Source organism: Gossypium hirsutum, chromosome D07, assembly GCF_007990345.1.
Source record: "Gossypium hirsutum isolate 1008001.06 chromosome D07, Gossypium_hirsutum_v2.1, whole genome shotgun sequence".
Lineage (NCBI taxonomy): Eukaryota > Viridiplantae > Streptophyta > Magnoliopsida > Malvales > Malvaceae > Gossypium > Gossypium hirsutum.
Genome location: NC_053443.1, coordinates 12,444,128 through 12,466,394, shown reverse-complemented (window position 1 = coordinate 12,466,394; position 22,267 = coordinate 12,444,128). Strand labels below are relative to the sequence as shown.

Sequence of the window (22,267 nt, the reverse complement as noted above, 5' to 3'; positions counted from 1 at the left end):
AACATGAAGCCTGCTAGACTCAAAGCCTAATACCCTATTTGTAATATAACTCCATTTCATTATTAATTCTCATCAATCAATATTCAACAATTACTAACATTACTATTAGTAAAGTAAAACAATTATTAAGGAATTTAATATAACTTATGTTATAATATGAATTTACCTATGCAGTAACTACCAGTATTCGATGCTGATTATTCGACTTTTCCACGATTATCGACTGATCTACTCACTTCTTGATATGAAAATAACAAAAATTCAATTGCCCCCAACTTTTACCTTTTGTATACTTTAATTCGTAGAACCAAAACTTCCAATTCAACACAATTTAACCCAATCTAAGCTTAACCGAACCACCTAAGGACTATGTTCAGTCCCTCCGCTAGCTCATTAAAACCATGAATGAATTGCATATTTGAATAGAAATGAACGGAATGAATAAAAAAAGAGAAATGAGAAACATTCAGGAATTATTATGGTTTGCTTTGAAATGGAGAAATGGAATCATTCGGAAATGAATGTAGGTTTCCAAAAATGTAAATATAAATGAAAATGAAAATGGAAATATGTAGCACCCCAAACCCGGCCTAGACGTTATGACCGTATCTGGTGTGTCACATTGAAGTGTCTCTCGATAATTTGACTTGTTAAAAAAAACTCATTTCTTATTTAAGGAAGCCTCTTATTAATATCTAACGGAGCACTTTATCATATGTTTGCCTTATTAATTGCATTTTGTTATATTAAGTTGTTTTAAAACGCGGAAGCATTTTGAAAACTCTAACGTCTAAAGCTCATGTCTTTGAAAACAATAATTATCTTCAAAATTCGTTATTAATTTACTAGCAGTGTAAAATACGAAAGTAAAAACCCAATTAAAATTTAAAACCAAATTAAAGGCCTTATTACAAAAAACAAAACCCAACTTATTAATTAAAATAAAACTAAAAGCTAAAGTGAACAATAATGATTGTGTGGCCACCTTCGAGTCCCTCATAGCACTGAGTCGCCTATGGCTAAAGATTACCTGCATAGTTAGAAGAGAGGGTGAGTTTACGAAAACTCAGTGTGTAATCCTCTACCAAACAATCAACATGCAACATGCAGAATCAGTGTGGGCCTGAGCCCTATACAATAGCAGTGTGTGGGTCATAGCCCAATACAATAACAGAGTGTGGGCCTTAGCCCAATACAGTATCAGTGTGGGCCTTAGCCCAAAACAATATTCAATACAAATACAGTAATGCAACCTATCCCAATCGAGCCAACACACTACTCTGTACCGTCAACACACCATGTGGGGATAAGATCGACCTACCCAGCCAACACACCAATATCGCAGCAAAGCTGCCAATAACAGTAACGCAACAGAGCTGCCAGTAACGGTAACGCAGCAAAGCTGCCAGAAACAGTATTTGTGGCAAAACCACCAGTACAATACACTTTCCCTATATCAGAAACCACAACCCCATACAGTATGTCATGTCATAAATCATACGTGTATGCAATATGACATACTCAGTAATAGTCATATAAATATCATAAAGCAAAATTGTCATACATAGCATAAGGCCATAACAGTCATTTCATTTCCTAGGGGTATAGTGGTCATTTTACCCTATAGGGGTATTACGGTCATTCTACCCTTTAGGGGTATTTCGGTAATTTTACCTATCGAGGGTATTTTGATCATTTTACCTTTCGAGAGTATTTCGATAATTTTACCCATCGAGGATATTACGGTCATTTTACCTTTTAGGTTATTTAGGTAATTTTACCCATCGAGGGTATTTCAGTAATTTTACCCTTCGGGGGTATTTCGATAGGTTTACCCTTTAGAGGTATTTCGGTAATATTACCCATCGAGGGTATTTCAATAATTTTACCTTTCGAAGGTATTTTAGAAATTTTACCTGTCGAAGGTATTTCGGTAATATTACCTTTTGAGGGTATTTTGGTAATTTTACCCAATGAAGGTATTTCGGTAATCTTACCCTTCGAGGGTATTTTAGTAAATTACCTTTTGAGGGTATTTCCATAATTTTCCCAAGAATCGCATGTTGGGCTTACCACTCGAGCCTCACACGCCCGTGTGGTCTCGAACGCAGTGTTCACGGGTTTTCAACTTTTGCCACTTTGCAGTTGAGAGAGGGTGTGATTACACACATGTTTGTGAAAACGCACTAAGATTTGCGAATGCCCCAAAATCTGTATTCAAACACGTTTTCCATTAATCAATAAATAATAAGGCTAATCCCCTTCTTTTACAACCTTGACCCAAAACTAAACTAATACCTGCCTCGACTAACAAAAATGGCTCAGCCCTCTTTTACAACCAATGACAATCGACTTCAACCTTTGTGGCAAATATCTGCAATACAACAACTCATTAAACAGTATTGCGTGTTCATGTGGTTGGAAACCACACATGATCATATGCAGAACCATAGAATATTCGGCCATCACAAAAAAGAAGGCTAGCCTACCTACCTTGATCAAGGAATAAGAGATATTTCGACGACTATACAACGCTTACACTACACCATACCTCGAGGAAAACCTTAACACCATAACAAGCAGCATATCGAGAGAAAAACATCAGTCTATTCAATTTTAGGATGAGAAAAAGAAGAGGATAGAGTGAAGAGCAACACTTACCGATAGTCGACAATACTTGTAACACAAAAATGGAGAGGAGAATAAGAGATGAGAAAAGAAGATTCGACACAAAAAGAAGAAAAATGATTTGGTAGAGAAGATACAAAAACTATTCAGCCACCCCAATTAAAAGAATAAAGGAAGAGTAGGAAAAGGTAGATGCACAAACCCGAGAGGTTCCGAAGGTCCTTTGCGAAAATCGGCACAAAGAAAACAAAATGGGAGAAAAAAAAGCTAAACAAAACCGAAGCAAATAGAGTGAAGAAAAAGCCCCAAACCGATTACCTTACTGACAAATGAGCAAATTCGGCACAAAACCCCTCCCCCAGCCGATTTTCCAAGTTGGAATGTCCCCCAAACGGCACACTTCCCCCCTCACTCTCAAACTCATTAATTTTCTCCTAAAATTGCTCCCCTTATCCCTCCTTAATTTTCTCCGTCAAATCCTCCCAACTCCCTCCATGACCAGTTCAAACTCCCTTAAGCAGTATTCTAATCCAATTCCATCACCTACCCAACTCAAGCAGCAAAATAAAAAATCCATTGCTCAACCTAAAGCTTGAACCTCAAACCTCACAGTTACACAACACTCCACCTTGCCACTAGACCACAAGCTTTTTTTGTGTCATAAGAGAAACACTATTATTTTTAAAGCTTATATACTAGTGTCTAGGTTCATTTAAGAGAAAAAATTAAAAATTTTTCAAAAGCCAAGGCTTGAACCTAGTCCCCTCAAACACTCTTATGCACACCTAAACCACTTAACCATTAAAGCAAACAAGCAATTTGTGTCATAACATGCAGAAATTAAAAACTTATATTTTTAGGGAGTTACAAAACTTGTAATCCTATATAGGATTATTTAAAAAATAGCGGAAGAATGAATTTATGTTTTAGGACTGTGTTGAAGCCCGAAAATGAAAATAAACCATTCGCTCATAGTAAACATATTTAGTTATGAAATACTGAACATATTTTCTTGAAATTTTACTAGTGGCAAAATCGTCAAAATTTTGTTGGGGGTAAAATAGGGATGAGAAAATTATTTATATATATAAATATTAAAGTTTATTTTGGGAAATAGAAAAATTGAATCGGGTTGGATTACATTACAGAGTATTGGGTCAAAAGGGCCCAAGAAGTTCTCGTAATTGGACCCAATGTGATAGAGGCCCAAAAGCCCCTCATGGACATGAAGGGGGCGACAACCCTAGTAGGAATTCTAGGTAAAAACATCCATCTCTCATTTACTCTAAGTAGGATGTTGGTTTTTTATTTGAAATAAACCATTGTAACTCAACAGGGGTTCTACCTTCTCATCCAATAAATAGATAGTACCAGTAGAGCTATTTACACAACATTGAGAGATTGTTATTTTGTTAAAAAATAGAGAGAATTCTCAACTATTACATATATATTTTTCCAGAATAAAAATTCTATCAGTTTCTATTATAAAAGAGAGAATTTCTATTTTCACCCCAAAAGGAAAACTTTTTCTAGTTTTATCACATCCCAAAAATCGGGTTAGTAGAAATTGGGATAATGAATTGAGAGTGGTCACGATCGAATTTTTATTTAGATAATCTTTTGCTCATTTGATAAGAAATAAATATCAATTATAGTGATTGAGTAGTGGTGGAGCTATCCTTGATAATCTGAGTTCAAATCCCTTTGTTCTCGTTAATTTCTATTTCGCACAAGTTTGAGAATAAGGAAGTGTTGTGGCTTAGTGGTAGGAAGTTCCTTAACTATCCTAGAGGTCCTTAGTTTGAATCCCCTTGCTCCCTTATTTTATTTTTCTATTTTTGGCACAATTCCCATGTGCACAATAGATGCCAACCGTCCACCCCCTTGTTGCCTTATGTGGATGATTCTTTTTCTCCTAAAGCAAGTCAAACTTGCCTTATGTTGTGAAACACATCCCCCTTTTCACTTCTTATTTCACTCTCTTACCAAAACCTCCTCTCTTGCCAGAAGATTGTGATACAATGAACCTGGTCATGGTTGACCAAGCTACATAGACCCTTTGTGCCATCCACCAACCTCATTTGCACCATAATCTCTATTTTTTTTCATTTTTTCATCTTCTTTTTCTTTCAAATCAACATAGAACCACCACAACTTCCTTTTAACTTTTGTTCTCCAACCACCAGAATCGAGCCTTCCACCACCATTAAAGACCTCTTAACCACCGTAGACGCCACCCCTTTTCACTCCTCCATTCCACCAATGTGAGTCGTCGTGACCACCACGGGTTTCCTCCTCCTCCACCTATTTTCTCTTATTGTTCTCATTTATCCTTTCTTCCAATTATAGTGACCGAAACCTTCTCCATTTAATATTTTCTCACCACTGTCGAACCATCGCTCCTCCATAGCCAGAACATCGCTGAGCCACTGCTGTCGAACCACCATTGCTGCCGATCACTCAAACATTGATCTTATTCCATTCTCAATTATTTTATCATCTCGTATTCATTCAAACGTTATTTTGTCAAAAAATAGAGAGAATTTATTCTCAACTGTTACATATATGTAACATCCCAAACTCGGCCGAGAAGTTATGGCCGAATCTGACGACGTCACCTGGTAGTGTTTTTTGAAAAATATATTGTCATTAAATCCTCTTTTCTATTTAACTATTTTTATTATCTTATGTTAACTTCAAATTGTGTCATTCGTTTTCAAAACATTATTCATTTACAAATCATTATTCAATTTCAAAACGTTTTTTTATTTTTACTGCGGAAGGTTTTAAACGGTTTACTTATTCGTGGTATTTTTGATAAAACATTAATTTCATTTGAAAACTCGAGTTTTACCTAACACTAGCAGATTTAAAACATAAAATCGTATAAAGGCCATAATTACAACAAAATATTCCCAAATAAAAGTAAAATCATAAATAGGTAGTAAACAGTGTAAAAGAAGTCGCATGGCCACCACTGAGTCCTCTGCTGCACCGATCCGCCTATATTTTGGGATTACATGTACAGATTAAACAGAAGGGGTGAGTTTATGTAAACTCAGTGTGTAATCCCCATACAAATGAACAGACAGTAAATAAATAATCACAGTCTAGGCTTAATCCCTTTTCAGTATCAGTATCAGTCCAGTTTGGGCCTTAGCCCATCTCAGTACAAAAACAATCATGCAGTAGGGCTTTAGCCCATCACTATATCATTAGTAGTAACAAATATGCAGTCATAAAAATCCTACCCATCCAGCCTCTACACACCATCTCCGTCTAACCCTACACTCCATGTGGGGATATAATCAACCCACCCATCTCTACACTCCAAGTAGTACCGAATGCGGTACTAGACAATAGTTTGCAGCTGAGCTGCTAGTAAATTAGGCCAGAGGCCTTTTAGTACACTTCCTCCGAACATTATAATCCTCCAACCTAATGCAATGCAATATACAAATATGACATGCTATAACATAATATCATGCATGTAAACAGAGCATATAACATCAAATCAGTGGGACATCATTAGGCTTAATCATATCAGTCATACAGTCATTTCAGTCAATTAGGGGTCTAGGTAAACTTACCGACCCTACTGTAGGTTTACAGTCGACATGGGCGACCCGTGAAACCTTATCAGTCAAACAGTGAAAATGGGCCTACAAGCCCATGATGTTTGCCCGTGTGACCCACATGACCCAAATTGGCCTTGGCCTCGTGATCCATTTTAATGTAACACTGCTAGTTAATTATTCATATGTGTTTCCACTATTTAGTTATATGATCCTTCAAAGCTGTCTACTTGAGTTACTGTTACTAAATTATTTGTATCTTAAGCTACAGAATTCTGAATTAAGATCCACAAATTTTCCTTGAAACTAGACTCACATATCTTCTTACCATAAAATTTTCAAAATTATTGGTTTATCCAATAAGTACAATTTATTCTTTAAAGTTTTTCATATTCTGCTGTCTGACAGTTTCAACCTTTCTGCACTAAAAATTAATTATCTTGTCGTACAAAATTTGGATGATGTTTCCGTTTATTTCTCTTAAAAGTAGACTTATTCAAGATTTTAAAAATATAAATTATAACCTATAATTATTTTTATAAAATTTTTAATAATTTTCCAAAGTCAAGATAGGGGATTCCGAAATCATTCTGACCCTGTCTCACTAAAATTCAAATATCTCATAATATGAAATTCTTTTGCTTACTTCTTTTCATCTATGAGAAACTAGACTCAAATATATTTAATGCAATATTTTTTTATCCTCTAATTCAATTTCCACAGTTTATGGTGATTTTTCAAAATTAGCCTACTGTTGCTGTCCAAACAGCAAGCAATTTTAGCTTTCTGCCGAATCCCTTATATTTGTGTTTCGGGTACACACCTGGTTTTGTTTGATGCTAAAACAGTCCCCGAGCACTCCAAAGCCCATAATTGAACAAATAACACCCTAATCAGTCTTACCTCGTGATTAATCAAAATCTCGAAACCAAAATACTTATTCATAAAGCGATGAACACTTACCGCAAAAACTTCAAATTGGTATGTTTACGAAAATCACGATGAGAGCCTTAATCCTCATGAAATGCTACTGCCAACACCCCAAAATTAGACTATTGAACACAAAATAATCTCTTAAAATGATACCCAACAACTTACTGTATTTGCATAAGTGTTGCTTAAAGCTACGAAATCAAGAGGAAAGAATGGTTTAGGGGGAACAAGGGAATTTCGGCAGTAGAGGAAAGAAAAGAAAAGATAATCGAGTAAGAAGCAAAGAAAAACAAAAAATCGGTAGAGATGGGGTAGAGAAAACGAAAAAAATATGGAGAGAAAAATGACTCTTTTTTTCGAAAAAGTGATCAGATTTTAGATATTCTCCCCTAATTCACTCCTAAAATTGCTCCCTCACTTCCCACTACACATCCACCACTCAGAAACCTAGTTTAGCACAACTCTTGCCGAAATTAGGAGAAAAAATACAACCCTTTCCTTCTCAAAGATTTGAACTCATGACCTCCCTCACATTAACACCCCACTTATCCACAAAACCAGCAGGCCCATTCCGTTAATTATTTGCCAACTTTTACTTAAAAGCCTACTGACCAAAGATAGGGTTTATTCATAAAAGTACCAAAATTTGCCCAAGTCCTGGCTTGAACTTGGGACCTCCCAAACACTCATAGAACACATAACCATTAAAGCTGACAGATGTTTGTGTCACACCTTCACAATACCCAAAATTAAAATTTTGGGGCATTACAGTATACATTTTTCTAGAATTAAAATTTTTTCAGTTCCTATTATAAAGGAGAGAATTTCCATTTTCACCCCAAAAAGAAAATTTTTCTAGTTTTGTCACATCCCAAAAACCGAGTTAGTAAAAATTGGGTTAATAAATCGAGAGTAGTCACAACTGAATTTTTATTTAGATAATCCTTTGCTCATTTGATAAGAAATAAATATCAATTATAGTGATTAAGTAGTGGTGGAGCTGTCCTTGATGATCTGAGTTCGAATCCTTTTGCTCTTTTTAATTTCCATTTGGTGCAAATTTGTTTCAAACCCTTAGCAAATTTCATCCTATATATTTTTTTATTTGCGCAAGTTTAAGAATAATGAAGTGTTGTGGCTTAGTGGTAGGAAGCTCCTTAACTATCTTAGAGGTCTCTTGTTCAAATGCCCTTGCTCTTTTATTTTATTTTATTTTTTTATTTTTGGCACAATTCCCATGTGCACAATAGATGCCAACCGTCCACCCCCTTGTTGTCTTATGTAGAGTATTCTTTTTCTCCTAAAACAAGTCAAACTTGCCTTATGTTGTGAGATACATCCCCATTTTCACTTCTTGTTTCACTCCCTTGCCAAAACCTCATCTCTTGCCATAAGATTGTGATACAATGAACTTGGTCATGGTTGACCAAGCTACATAGACCCTTTGTGCCATCCACCACCCTCATTTGAACCCTAATCTCTATTTTCTTCATTATTTTTCATCTTCTTTTTCTCTCAAATCAACATAGAACCACCACCACCTTTTATTAACTTTTGTTCTCCAACCACCACAATCGAGCCTTTCACTACCATCAAAGATCTCCTAACCACCGTAGACGCCATCTCTTTTCACTCCTCTTCTCTTCCACCACCGTGAGCCGTCGTGACCACCGTCACGAACCACCGCAGGTTTCCTCCTTCTCTACCTATTTTCTCTTCTTTTTCTCATTTATCCTTTCTTCCAATTATAGAGACCGAAACCTCCACCTTTTAATATTTTCTCACTACCGTCGAATCGCTGCTCCTTCATAGCCAGACCACCGCTGAGTCGCCAGTGTCAAACCACCATTACTGTAGTTTACTCAAACATTGATCTTATTCAATTCTTGATTGTTCGATCATCTCTTATTAATTCAAGTGTAAGTAAGGTTGTTTGATTCGTAAAACTCTTCATTTTAGAAATACTATGGTTTGGACGATTAGTATAGGGTGATAATATCATCAAGTTATTTTATTATTGGTTTAACATAAGAACTAATGTGATTTCGTATCAACTTGAAGGACCAAAAGACACTGATAAATGAGATCCTTAGTTTGATAACGAAGACAACTAACCCAAGTCTCGATATAAGGATTCATCTACCGGTTTAAATCCAAGTGAAATCTCCTCTAATAGGATTGCAGAAATTGGATCTATGGTTTAAGGTGTAGGGACTCATTCTTGATAATAATTAATAATATTGATTAAATGATAAATAATAGTGATATTTTAAATGTGATATTTTTGGTTATATGATTCCTGAAATATAAGCATGTGTGAATACGAGCGTATTCATAGAGATCGATAAAAACCAATAAACGAGGATACCGAGTAAGTTAATCCCGAAAATCCAAGATCTGTGGTGTTGATTTGGTGATTGAGTGATTCTGTAATATGTGTTAATATGTTATTTCCATTTCTCATGTCATGTGATTTATGGCTAATATAATATGATTATCGATATTCTGATGTTTGTGAAAAATGTTATCTGTTATCATTCTGATCTATGGATTCTCATGTTGAGCATGCCCTATTTTGAAATTCTAATTTGCATGATAAACATGCCATTATGAAAATATATAAGATCTGGTTCACATGTTAAGCATGCTATATTCTGATAATCTAATTTGTATGTAAAGCATGTTACTGGAAAATCTGATTTATATGCCATATCACATGCATGGGGTGGGAAAAATGTATGGAGGAAGTATCTGGTAGCAAATCTGTATTTTCTGGTGGCATGTCCACATTATTCTGTATCTGGAAGTAAACCTGCAATATCTGGTGGTTCGACCACACTATTCTAATTATGGCAACACAATTACCCTATCTAGTGGCTAGTCCACAATTATTGGTGTGATATTGGATGAACGAGTTCGGGGGAACTCTTATCGGTATGTAGCGGAGATGGGTAGGAAATTTTATAAAACGTGTATCGTTTTTAAAGTATGCATCGACATGTTCATGCATAAGTATCAGTATTAGAACTTGTGATTATTATGATGATTGATATGTGAATATGTATGTGATTATATTTGTGTTGATCTTACACTGGTTTTTAAAGCTCACCCCTTCTTAATTTTGACTTTTCAGATAATAATCAAGGCTAGGACAGGCTTGGCTTACGGAGGTGCTCTCGGTCATTTTCAGAAAAAAAATATTATTTTGGTACTTGATATTTTGGGGATGTGTTTTTATTACTGTGGAGTTTTACTTATGATTTTCTTTTGGACTTTGGATTATTTTGATTTTGAACTTTTTTGCATGATTTAGGTTTTAAAATTATCATTTAAAAGATTGTGAAACCGACAATTTATGATGGATTTTTCATAACTAAGTCAAACAAGGCCTAACAAGGGTGTTTTCAAAATTCAATTCTTTGTTTTCGAAACTCAACACTATCTGCTTACAAAATTTATATTTTATGAAACATACATTAAATCTACGTTTTGAAAATGACAAACGAGTTTTAGATATGCAAATTATCAACTGCGATGTTTTAATTGAAGTATGACACTTTTTGAAAAAAAATATCAAAACTTGAGTTTTCTAAAGATAAACAATTTCAAACAAAATTCGATTTTCTCAACAAGGATGTTTTTAACAACCACGATTTTTAAGAGAAAATAGCTAAATGATTTTTTTGCGCCATTAATATGGCAAATGTGATCTTTGAGATTTGGCTATAATGTTTAGGTCGGGTTTAAGGGGTTACCAGTTTTGTGTTTTGATTTAATTGGTTCAAGCCTACACTCAAAGTAGTTCATAGTAAAGAATAACGGAGAAGATCATTTGGTTGAAAGCCGAAAAATGTCAAGGATCCGCTTATCTAAAAATACAGACAGGAATCCGATTAAGGTTTATTGCTACAAATATCACAAACCGGTTCGATTTTTAAAATTTTAATTTTCCGTTGTGTAAGAAAACCGTTTGAAAACCAGATTTTTTCTAACAAACACACAACCCATCTAAAGGAAGCCTAAGATATAACCCTTCTTACAAATAAAACATAAGATTGGATTACATGTTCTTATAGCTAACATCTTAGTTATTACAAATCGAGAACATAATAACAAGATTTGAAGTCGTTCTTGTAGTTGGGACCTTAGTTAGGTCATTATTCAATAAAATATATAAAGCTAAAATCGGTAAAAGTATCATGAAAACCCTTGTGTTAAGAGTCAGACAACATTTTACCCTCTTTATTAAAAAATAGATAAATTGGTCTTTATATGTTAAATCAAAGAGTAAATTGGTCTTGTTAAAAATTTCATCCATTTCTACTATTAGAAATTGGTCCCTGTATGTTAGCATGAGGTACACGTGTCACACCAGGTGTCACTGTTTGGTTATTCTATTAGTCATGCTAGTTATTAACAGTAGCAATAGATGAAATTTTAATAAAAAAGACCAGTTTGCTTTTTGATTTAACGTATAATGACTAATTAACCTAATTTTTAAAAATAAAAATAACAAAATACAGTCTAACACCTATAGGAAGGTTTACCATATTTTTACCTGCTAAAACCCCTAGTTTTCATTCATATTTTTACCTTCTTTCATATCCACCGCCATCCCTTCAGCCGTCTTAATATCAAATCCTTGAATCAATTTCGCCACTGTCAAGTGCACAAGTTGCAAACCAAACGTGATTCCTGGACATGACCTTCGACCGGAGCTAAACGGAATGTACTCAAAATTCTGACCCCTAACATCTAAACCAACATGTGTTGTCATAAACCTTTCCGGCCTAAATTCATCAGCATTTTCCCAAACTCGTTGGTCTCGTTGTAATTTCCATATGTTAACGACCAAACGAGTACCTTTAGGGACATCGTAGCCGACGATATTACAATCTTGCATGGCTTCACGAATTCCGGTGATGGGTCCTGGTGGATATAAACGTAGAGTTTCTTTAACAATGGCTTGTAAGTATTTGAGGTTATGAATGTGTGATTCTTCAACCCATCGATCTCTTCCAACATGGTGGTCTAATTCTTGTTGTGCAGCCATTAATGTGGTTGGATGGTTTAGTAGTAAAGAAAGTACCCATGTGATGGTCACTGATGTGCTTTCTGCACCAGTCAATGAAAGAACCTACAAAAAAAAAAAAAAAACAGAGTTAACTATTAGGTTTGAAGAAAAATAGTGAAGGGTAAATTATACCAATGGTTATTAGCTATTAGTAAGTCTATGTTTTGACCACTCAATTGAACTATTTAAAATTTTTTTATTTAAGTCACTAGGTTGTTAAAATTATTGTTGTATGACTTTTTCTATTTGCATCGTTTACACTAGACCTGTCCATGGGCCAGGTCACCTAAAAAGTGGGAGGGTTTGAGAAAAAATATAGGCATGAAAAATGGGTTTGGGCAAAAAAAAATAAGGTTTGTTTAGAAAATGGGCTAGGCCTTGAGTAAGGCTTTTTTGGCCCGGATATGTAAAAAAATCTGTTGGGTTTTTTTACTGTTTTGTTGCTTTTTTTTACTGTTTTGTTGCTATTTTCTTGTTGTTTTTTTTCACTGTTTTGCTACCGTTTCACTATTATGTTACTATTATTTTGTTGTTATTGTTTGGATACTGTATAACTCTTGTTTTATTGTTAATTTTGTTACTATTTTAGAGGCATGTGCTTATTAAGTTACACTATCTTCATATTATTTAAGTATACATATATATTAATTTAATTTTAATTTGTTGGGAAACATTTATTTTAATGATTTTAAGTATTTTGATGTATTATATATTTTAAAAAATTACATAAAAAATTAATACGGGTTGGCCAGACTCGGGTTTTAACATTTTTATCCGAGCCGAGCTTGGGCAAAAAATTTAGTCCATTTTTTGGGTCGGGTCAGGCCCAAGCCTAAAATGGGCCTAAAATTTTGGATGGGTCCGACCTGAACCCAACTCGACCCGACCCATGACACCTTCACCCTACAGCAATTGAAAACTATCTTTCCCATTCTATTCTACAATTTACTTATTATTATTATTATTATTATATAAAATAGATTTAAGTATTATGAATCTATTAATCAAAATGTAAACAACCATCTTCTCTAATCTTCGACATTGATCGTTAGATTGACTTGGATCTAACCAGGGATGAAGGCAAGGGGGTAGGGAGTGGCCTTGGCCCCCTAAAAAATGGTAGATTTTCCAGTTAGTCCCTTAATTTTTAAAGAAATTATATGTTAGTATAATGATAAAATTATACTTTGGCCCCACCAATAATTAATGATTCATCTCTACCCCAAAAGCAATTTTCAATTTGGTCATTAGATCTAACATATGTTCTTCTACTCGTCAATATATACTAATTTACTGTAGCAATCATTGAGTCGTTGTTTGAAGCTCACTAACTAAACTTTTTAAAAGAAAAACTTAATAATCTAATGACTTAAATAAAATAAAAATTTTCGAGTAGTTTAGTGACTATTTTGTCACTTTTTGAAGTTTAGTGACCTAAACGTAAACTTACTAATAATTTAGTGACCTAGGATGTAGTTTACCCGATATTTTAAAAGATAGTGTGTGATGTAACCATTACCAATGTGGTCGCTTTGACAATGGTGTCGCGTGTATGGCCTGAAATTACAGTATCCTCGGGCAAGTGAGTTAACATCACGTCCATGAAATCACTTTCAGAGGCACCCTGGTTTTCCCTTTTCTTCTTAAGATGTTCTCCGAGCCAAACACTGATTATTGAGTCGAGTTCTTTGGCAGTTTCCTTCATGGAACGAACATGGCCTTGAATATCGAAGCGTTCGAGCCACGGCAGAGCATCCGCCAAAACGAATATCCCAAATAGATACAACGCTAGGTTAATGGCTTTCTTGTACCGCCACGGCTCGCTGTTTACTTCCCCGTAATCGTTACCGGAGAATCGTTTTCCGAAGAGCATCCTAAGGTTGATGTTAAACGTTAACCGTTCCAACGCCTCACTGATAGTCACTTTATCACCGTTTCGTGAAAGCCCGTACAACTCTTTGACGAACGAGTCCATTTCGGAGAAACGGATGTGCTTCAGCTTCTCTAAACGGTGACTCGAAAGGAGCTCGACGATGGCCATCTTACGGATATTACGCCAATATTCATCGTATGGGGCGAATGCGATGATGGCGTTGTTGTAACCCATGTACCGCCCGCCGGCAGTATTGGCTCGTGTAGCCAGGGTTCGGTCATTGTCGGTGAAGCAAGCTTTGGCGATTTCCCAACCGTTCACTACCAACACTCCGTGGGTTCCGAGTTTGAGTGAGTAGAATGGGCCGTGTTTCCCGCCATTGTTGCTAGCTTCTTGCATAGTGGTTCTTTCCCACCTAGGAGATGGAGGTGGCCGATAAGTGGCAATGAACCAGATGGTTCAGGGATGCAATTTTTCTTGGAATTTTTTGGTGAATTTCTCGAGAAAATATATAGAAACAGCAACAAAGATGCAATTGATAGAATGAGAGTGTAAAGATCCATGGTGATTATGGGAGGTATTGGTATTCAAGTTTTGTGTTGCCGACTAACTTATATAGCAAATAACCAGGATCAAATATTTATATTAAGTAAAAAAAATATTATTAAACACATTTAAAATATTAAATGTTGAATATTTTGATTTTCAATGAAATCAAAATTTAATAATTTATCAAATACACCTTTAGATAATTATGAGTTTTCAATTTTTAATAGTTTATATCGATTAATTATATGTATATTAGGATGATTGGGTTGGTGGTTAAGGGTTGTTCACCTATAAAATTCATTTGAGTTTAAGGTCTTATAATGAAACGTATGATTTAAAACTAATTAATAATAAAAAATTAAATGTGTACAATATTAAAATTTAAAAATAAATTAAATCATTTATCATTGTGTTATCATTAACCTTGAGTCGGTGTCGAGCTAATTTATGATACCAACTCAATCAAATACATTATTAACATATATAATCGATAAAAGTAATAAAGTGTGCATTTAAAATTAAAATGCATAAAAAGTTAAAACAAAGTTTTAGCTTAGTGGTAAATTAAAAATTTTACTAATGCAATTGGTTCGAGTTCAAATCCTTCCATATGTATATTTTATTTATTTTTTTAAATAAAAAGATTAAAATACTCTCGAATAATATAACTTATTATAGTTACGGAAGAGCATTTTCGTAATTTTCTTAACAGAGTTGGTGACCCGGTTGAGGGCGACACCAACTCTTTTAGGAACTTAAATAACAATATAAATTTACAATTGATGAAAGTAATAAAATGTGCATAATAAAATTAAAATGTATACAGATATTAAAATAAAATTTTAGCTGAGAGTTAAATTAAAAATCTTACTAATGTAATTGGTTTGGGTTTAAATGTCATCATATACATATTTTTATTATTTTTAAATAAAAAACTAAAGTGTCCTCAAATAATATAATTTATTTTAATTACGGAAGGACATTTCTATAATTTTTAACCAAATAAATAACCTAATTGAGGGTGACATCGATTCAATAAAAAAATTAAATAATAGTATAGATGAATATCAGTTTTTTAATGTCAATTTTCTTGGAATCGTGGCATAAAGTATTAGATTAAAATTTGAGTTTAATAAAAATAGGTTTTCATTTTCTCTATATGAAATGCTTGAAATTGTCATGCATTATCCAAATAAAAGTAAAGAAAAAAGGGAAATGAAGAGTGTGTATATATAGAAGAAACAACTCTTGGAGAGATATTAATATTAAAAGTTAATATTAATTCTATATATATTTTTTAAAAAAATTATTATATTTTTTGGAAGACTTATTTATTTTTATATTTTTTGAATTGGGACTAAATTAAATAATTTGTAATATTGAGGGTTGATTTTTAAAAAAATATGATTAAGTTTACACAATATGTAAATATTGAGGACTAAATTTGTTATTATACTAATTTTTAAACTACCACCTCACCCTTCCGTCAAACACTTAACGAAAAAAACCTCAAAAAAATAAACCCATTTAATTGGGTGGCCATTTTAAAACATTTAAAAATAAACTTAAGCACAGTTGGGTGACCTGTAGTATAGTTTACCCATAAAATTATAATATTTTTAAAAAATACATAAAACATATCTAAAAACATGTTTTTTTTCTTATTTTTCTATTTTTTATCAGCAAATTAAAAATTTATAAAACTAAGCAAAAGGTTAATGATACAAAAATAAAAACAAAACATGACAACAAACACCAATAATTGACACCAAGGAGAATAGAACTTCCAAGATAACATAAATCATAACCAAAACACTAAAAACCTCACCTAAACCATTGCAAAAACTTCACAAACTCAACATGTCCTAAAAGATAACTCCTATATTACAACACCCATTCCATTATAAACACCCTTTAACAATTTATAACAAGTTTATTCTTTCAAATCCAAATCAATTCTTTTATCACCTCATCTTCATTATTGATAACATGTAAACCTAAATTCTTACCAAATTTCAATGTCTCCAAAGCTCATCCCATAACTTCTTTTTTCGATCTTGAAAGTCCAAATTTAAAAGTGATTCATAACCGTTGGAATGAGAGTTTTCCCTATGATCAGGAGAATGAAATTGTTGACATCTTCTGTGGGGATATCCAAGAGCCTTGGAACTTAAAGAGATATGCCCGAGGTGCTGATGATGTGCTTTGGATGATAGAGAGGTTGAATATTTTCCACTCCTTCTTCTGAGTGGTAGTCATTTTGGAAATATACGTGATTAGAAAGAGAATGAAATCACCGAAGAGAAACTTGTGTTCCCTACTCATTTTAAGTGACAAAAACAACGTCAATATATGTTTCTTGTGTCTTGTTTATGCTAATACTTAAATTGTCCTAACTTTTATTTTTTGTGTTGGCTCAGACGAGGAAGGCCATCTTTGGGATGCAACAGGACACAACTCAAACAACGTTAGCTTAGAAGGAAGATGAGTTAAAAGTAAAACAATAGGCCTTTATCTTTGCCAAGTCCCAAATGGAAGAGAAGGTTGTTGATTCTTCGGATTTGGGCATGAGGAAAGCCATCTTCGGGATGCAACTACACCATGGACATCGGGTTTGATATTTTTGATCTTGATGGTTTTAAATGGGATGAGTGTTAGAGAAAATAAGGCCCTTGTGTGTATCTAATATTTTGAAAGAGGAAAGTTTAGAGGCTTAAGATTGTAATCTCCCTAACTCAGCCTAGAGGTTTTGGCCAGATTGAGAAGGCTACATTAGCCACCGGAATGACTAAGTAGACTATCTAATCACTTTCTCTAAGAAAAACCCTAACTCATCTAATTTTAAGAAAACTGTGGTTGTGACCTTGGGTTAGGTCAAAACATTCATTTAATAAGCCGTCTATACTTTAGAATTCATTTTATTGTTGATAGTGTTATTTTAGAAAACCATTAGTATTTTCGTCATTTAGACATTATTCACAGTTGAGTATGAATCCTATTTCAATCAAATTTGAGAAATAATCTTCCAGTTAAACTCTGTTTATTTGTTTCAATGAAACCCTGATTATTCTAAATTATTTTATTATTATTTGACCTATGAATTTAGCCTATAAATAGGCTCTTTTACAACCTTATAAAATACACGCATTAGAGATTAGAACTCATAGCACTTTTGGAGAATTTGGTGTTTACATTTTGAAGGTTCTATATTTTTTGAGTTTCGAGGTTTAGTTTTTATCTCCATCTTTGTACTCTTCGGTCTTTTGCCATTATAGTAAAATTATCTTTGCCCGTGGTTTTTTTATCCTTTTTGGGAAAGTTTTTTCGCGTTAAATTTTTGTGTTCATTTTCTTAATTTCTTCCGCTATTTTTTTACTTGTTCATTACTTAATCAGGTCAATCCTCAACAAGTGGAATTAGAGCTAGTTCAATTTTCGTATATCAGCTCGTTCAGAGATAGCAACAACAAGGTTTGACATTGATAAGTTCGATGGTGTCACAAATTTCAATCTGTGACAAGTTCAGATGATGGCAATTTTAGTTTAGACTGGCCTGAAAAAGGTCATTACTAGGAAAAAGCCCAAGAATCTAAATCAGTTAGAATGAGAAGAGCTTGATGAAAAGGCCTTATCTGCAATCTAGTTGTGCCTCGCGAATAGGGTATTATAGGAGGTATTGATGGAGAAGACCTCATCCGCCTTGTGAAAAAGGTTAGAAACTCTTTATGCGACTAAGTCTCTGGTTAACCGTTTAGTGCTGAAACAACGTCTATTTATGTTTCACATGAATGAATGTGAGCTTCTTAGAGATCACATCAGTCAATTCATTACCCGTTTAAATGATTTAAATAACATTGAGGTTCAGATTGACAATGAAGATCAGTCTATACTATTATCATTTTCCTTACCTCATTCATACAAGTCTTTCAAGGAGACCCTAATTTATGACAGAGAAAAACTCTCGTTCGAGGATGTGAAGGGTCATTTTTTGAGTAAAGACAAACTCGATAATGAGTTTGGTTCAGATAGCAAGGCAGATAGGCAAGTTTCCTTTTTGGTAGCATCAAAGAAGTGAGCTATAGTAAGAAGTTAGGTCACATCAAAGCAGATTGTTATAAACTGCAAAATAAAGGGCTGCTGAGAGTATTGAGGAAGATGTAGCTGGTGCTAATTTGGCCGACAAAAGCGGTGATGATATCTTGTTAGTATCAACGAGCGAAAGTTTTAAGCTTACGCTCGAGTGGATCGTAGATTCGGATGTTCTTTCCATATGTGTCCCAATAGAGAATGGTTCTCCACATACAATTCGACTGAAGGTGGAATTGTGCGCATGGGAAAAGATTCATCCCGTAAGGTAATTGGTATTGGTACTGTTAAAATTAAGATGCACGATGGGATGATTAGGACACTCTCAGATGTTAGGTATGTACCAAATTTACAAAAGAATCTCATCTCCTTGAGTATGTTAGACTCAAAAGGTTGCGAAATCAACAATGAGTTGAGCGGCATTAAGGTGTCTCGTGGGGCTCTTGTTTTATTAAAATGTAAAAGAACCGACAGTATTTCTATTCTGGAAGGTTCTACAATGTCCGGTGAAATCAGACGTCCCTCGTCCGTTATAGAGTTGAAGTCAACTCGTTTAGAGTGGAAACAACTTGGTCATAGGGGGAAAAATGTATGACCATTTCTGTAACACCCCTAACTCATATCCATCGTCGGAACAAGGTTACGGAGTATTACTGGACTTACAGATCAAACAGACAAAAATTTCAAACATTCCATAACATATAACATTCATGTCAGAAACCAATCATAATCATGCATATTGTTCCTAATACGAGCCCTCGGGGCCCAAAATACACCTTAGAAACAAATCGAGACTAAATTGGAAACTCAAAAATATTTCAGAAACATTTATAATTTTCAAAGCTGAAGGGGTCACATGGCCGTGTGGCCAGGCTGTGTGACTCACATGGCCAAGAGACATGCCACTATCTTAGGCCATGTGGGCACTCGAAATAGGACACAACTACGTTTGCTTTTCGCGGATGATAAACAATAACTAACTCATAATCTTTCAATAGTTCGAGCCATCTACGCTGTCTCAGATTCAGATCTTTCTGTGCATCAAATAATTTAAACTCTTATGATCGGTAAATATGTGACATTTTTCACCGAACAAATGGTTTCGCCAAATTTTCAATGCAAACACAATAGTTGCCAACTCTAAGTCATGTGTCGGATAGTTTTTCTCGTACGACTTTAACTGTCTAGAGACATAAGCTATTACTTTGCCTTCCTGTATCAAAACACAACCTAAACCATTCAATGATACATCACTAAAAATAAAAAATTCTTTACCCTATTCAGGCCGAACCAAAACTGGTGCTTCGGTCAATAATGTTTTCAACTAGTTAAAATTTTGCTGACATTTATCAGACCATTCAAACTTTACATCTTTCTGTAATAGCTTTGTCATTGGTGTAGCTGTCATCGAGAATCCTTTTACAAATCTCTGGTAATAACTAGCTAATCCTAGAAAACTTCTAACTTCAGATAAGTTTGTCGGTGGTTTCCAGTCAACGACTGGGGAAATTTTACTCTGGTCGACTATAATGCCTTCAGCTGATACTATATGTCCCAGAAAACCAACTTCTTAGAGCCAAAACTCACATTTGCTAAATTTAGTAAACAGTTGTTTATCTTGTAGGGCTTGCAACACAATTCTCAAGTGCTCGGCATGCTCAGACTCGTCTCTGGAATATATCAAAATATCATCAATAAATACCACAACAAATCTCTAGATACGGGCTGAAGATTTGGTTCATCAAATCCATAAATATTGCAGGTGCGTTAGTTAAACCAAACGGCATCACAAGAAATTCATAGTGTTCGTACCTAGTTCTAAATGCAGTTTTTGAAACATCCGAATCTTTCACTCGTAGTTGATAATAGTCAGAATAAAGATCAATCTTCGAGAACACTATGACACCTTTCAATTGGTCAAACAAATCGTCAATGTGAGATAGTGGATATTTTTTCTTGATTGTAACTTTGTTGAGCTGATGGTAGTTAATGCATAATCTCATTGATCCATCCTTTTCCTTAACAAACAGAACCAGAGCACCCCTAGGTGAAAAACTAGGTCGAGCAAAACCCCTATCAGTCGACTCTTGCAACTGTACTTTCAACTCTTTTAACTTTGTAGGAGCCATTTCGTAAGGTGTTATCGATATTGGTGATGTTCCCAGTATAAGTTCTATAGCAAACTCGATCTTTCTGATTGGCGGTAATCTAGGTAACTCCTTTGGAAACACATTAGGATACTCGCAAACCACTAGCACTGATTCAAGCTTTGAGTCAGACACTTTAGTATCCAATACATAAGCAAGGTAAGCATTACAACATTTTCTCACATATTTCTGTACTGACATGGCTGATATCACAATAGGCAACCTGTTCAAATTATTTGACTCAATATGAAGCATCTCACCATTCTGACATTTCAATACTATATGCTTTCATCTATAGTTTCACCTGTTACAATGTTTACACTCAGATCTGGTGTTTCTAACACTACCCATACTCGCTACAGATGTAGCCTTAGGTTTAGGACTGGAGCGTCTGGTATCTCTATGTCTATTAGAATGTCCCACAGAAGCAGTATAACATTAGTGATGTTCTTTAGATTTCTTTGATGTTGACTGATATGACTTTTCTGTCAATCTCTTTCTCGAATCTCTAGCTTCAAATTCAGTGTGTCTTTTCTCTTTACCCAGCTCTTCGGCTTTATGTGCCCGATCAAACTGTACAACAAATTCTTTTAACTCAAGGATCCCGATTAATAGCTTTATATCTTCGTTTAATCCATCTTCAAATCGTTTACACATTACAGTTTCAGTCGGAATGCACTCTCGAGCATATTTACTTAATCAAACAAATTTTTGTTCATATTCAGACATTAACATTCGACCTTGCTTGAGCTCTAGAAATTCTTTACGTTTTTGATCAAGAAACCTCTGACTGATATATTTTTAATTTTCACACTTTTCCCTAACAGTTCTCACACCTTTACGATTTAGTCAATACCTAAAATTAACTTCTCTAAATTCAAAATCCTTTTTAATTTCTTATGATATCCGACTACCTTCTCCGCTAATATTAATAATTTCTAATTGATTTACTTCAAATATTCTAACACATGTAAGATCTAATATGACACTGCTTTCATCTTAGGAAGTGTTAGAGATGTTACATCCTCCCCCCTTAAAATAAAATTTCGTCCTCAAAATTTACCTGGTTCAAATACTTACGAATATTGTTGCTTCATCACTTTGCCACTTTCCCATGTTGTCTCTTCCATATTATGATGTCTCCATAATATTTTTACTAAATGAACTTACTTATTTATTATTTCTTTTACTTCCCGTTTGAGAATATTGATTGGTTTTTCTTCATATGTCAAATCTAATTGAATTTCAATAACTTTTGATGCAACCATGTGTGATGGATCAAATCAATACCTTCACAAAATTGACACATGAAAGAAATTTAGTCAGATTTGATTTGAAGCTTTAGAGTGAAGGGAAATTTCTACTCACCTCATAAAAAAAAGAAGTTTGGAGGAGAGTATTAT

General features: G+C 34.4%; 1 pseudogene; it reads right to left on the bottom strand.

The window, feature by feature from the left end:
• Positions 1-1,317: 1,317 nt before the first annotated feature.
• On the bottom strand, positions 1,318-14,646 carry LOC107956012 (dimethylnonatriene synthase-like; annotated as a pseudogene).
• Between the last annotated feature and the right edge of the window lie 7,621 nt (positions 14,647-22,267).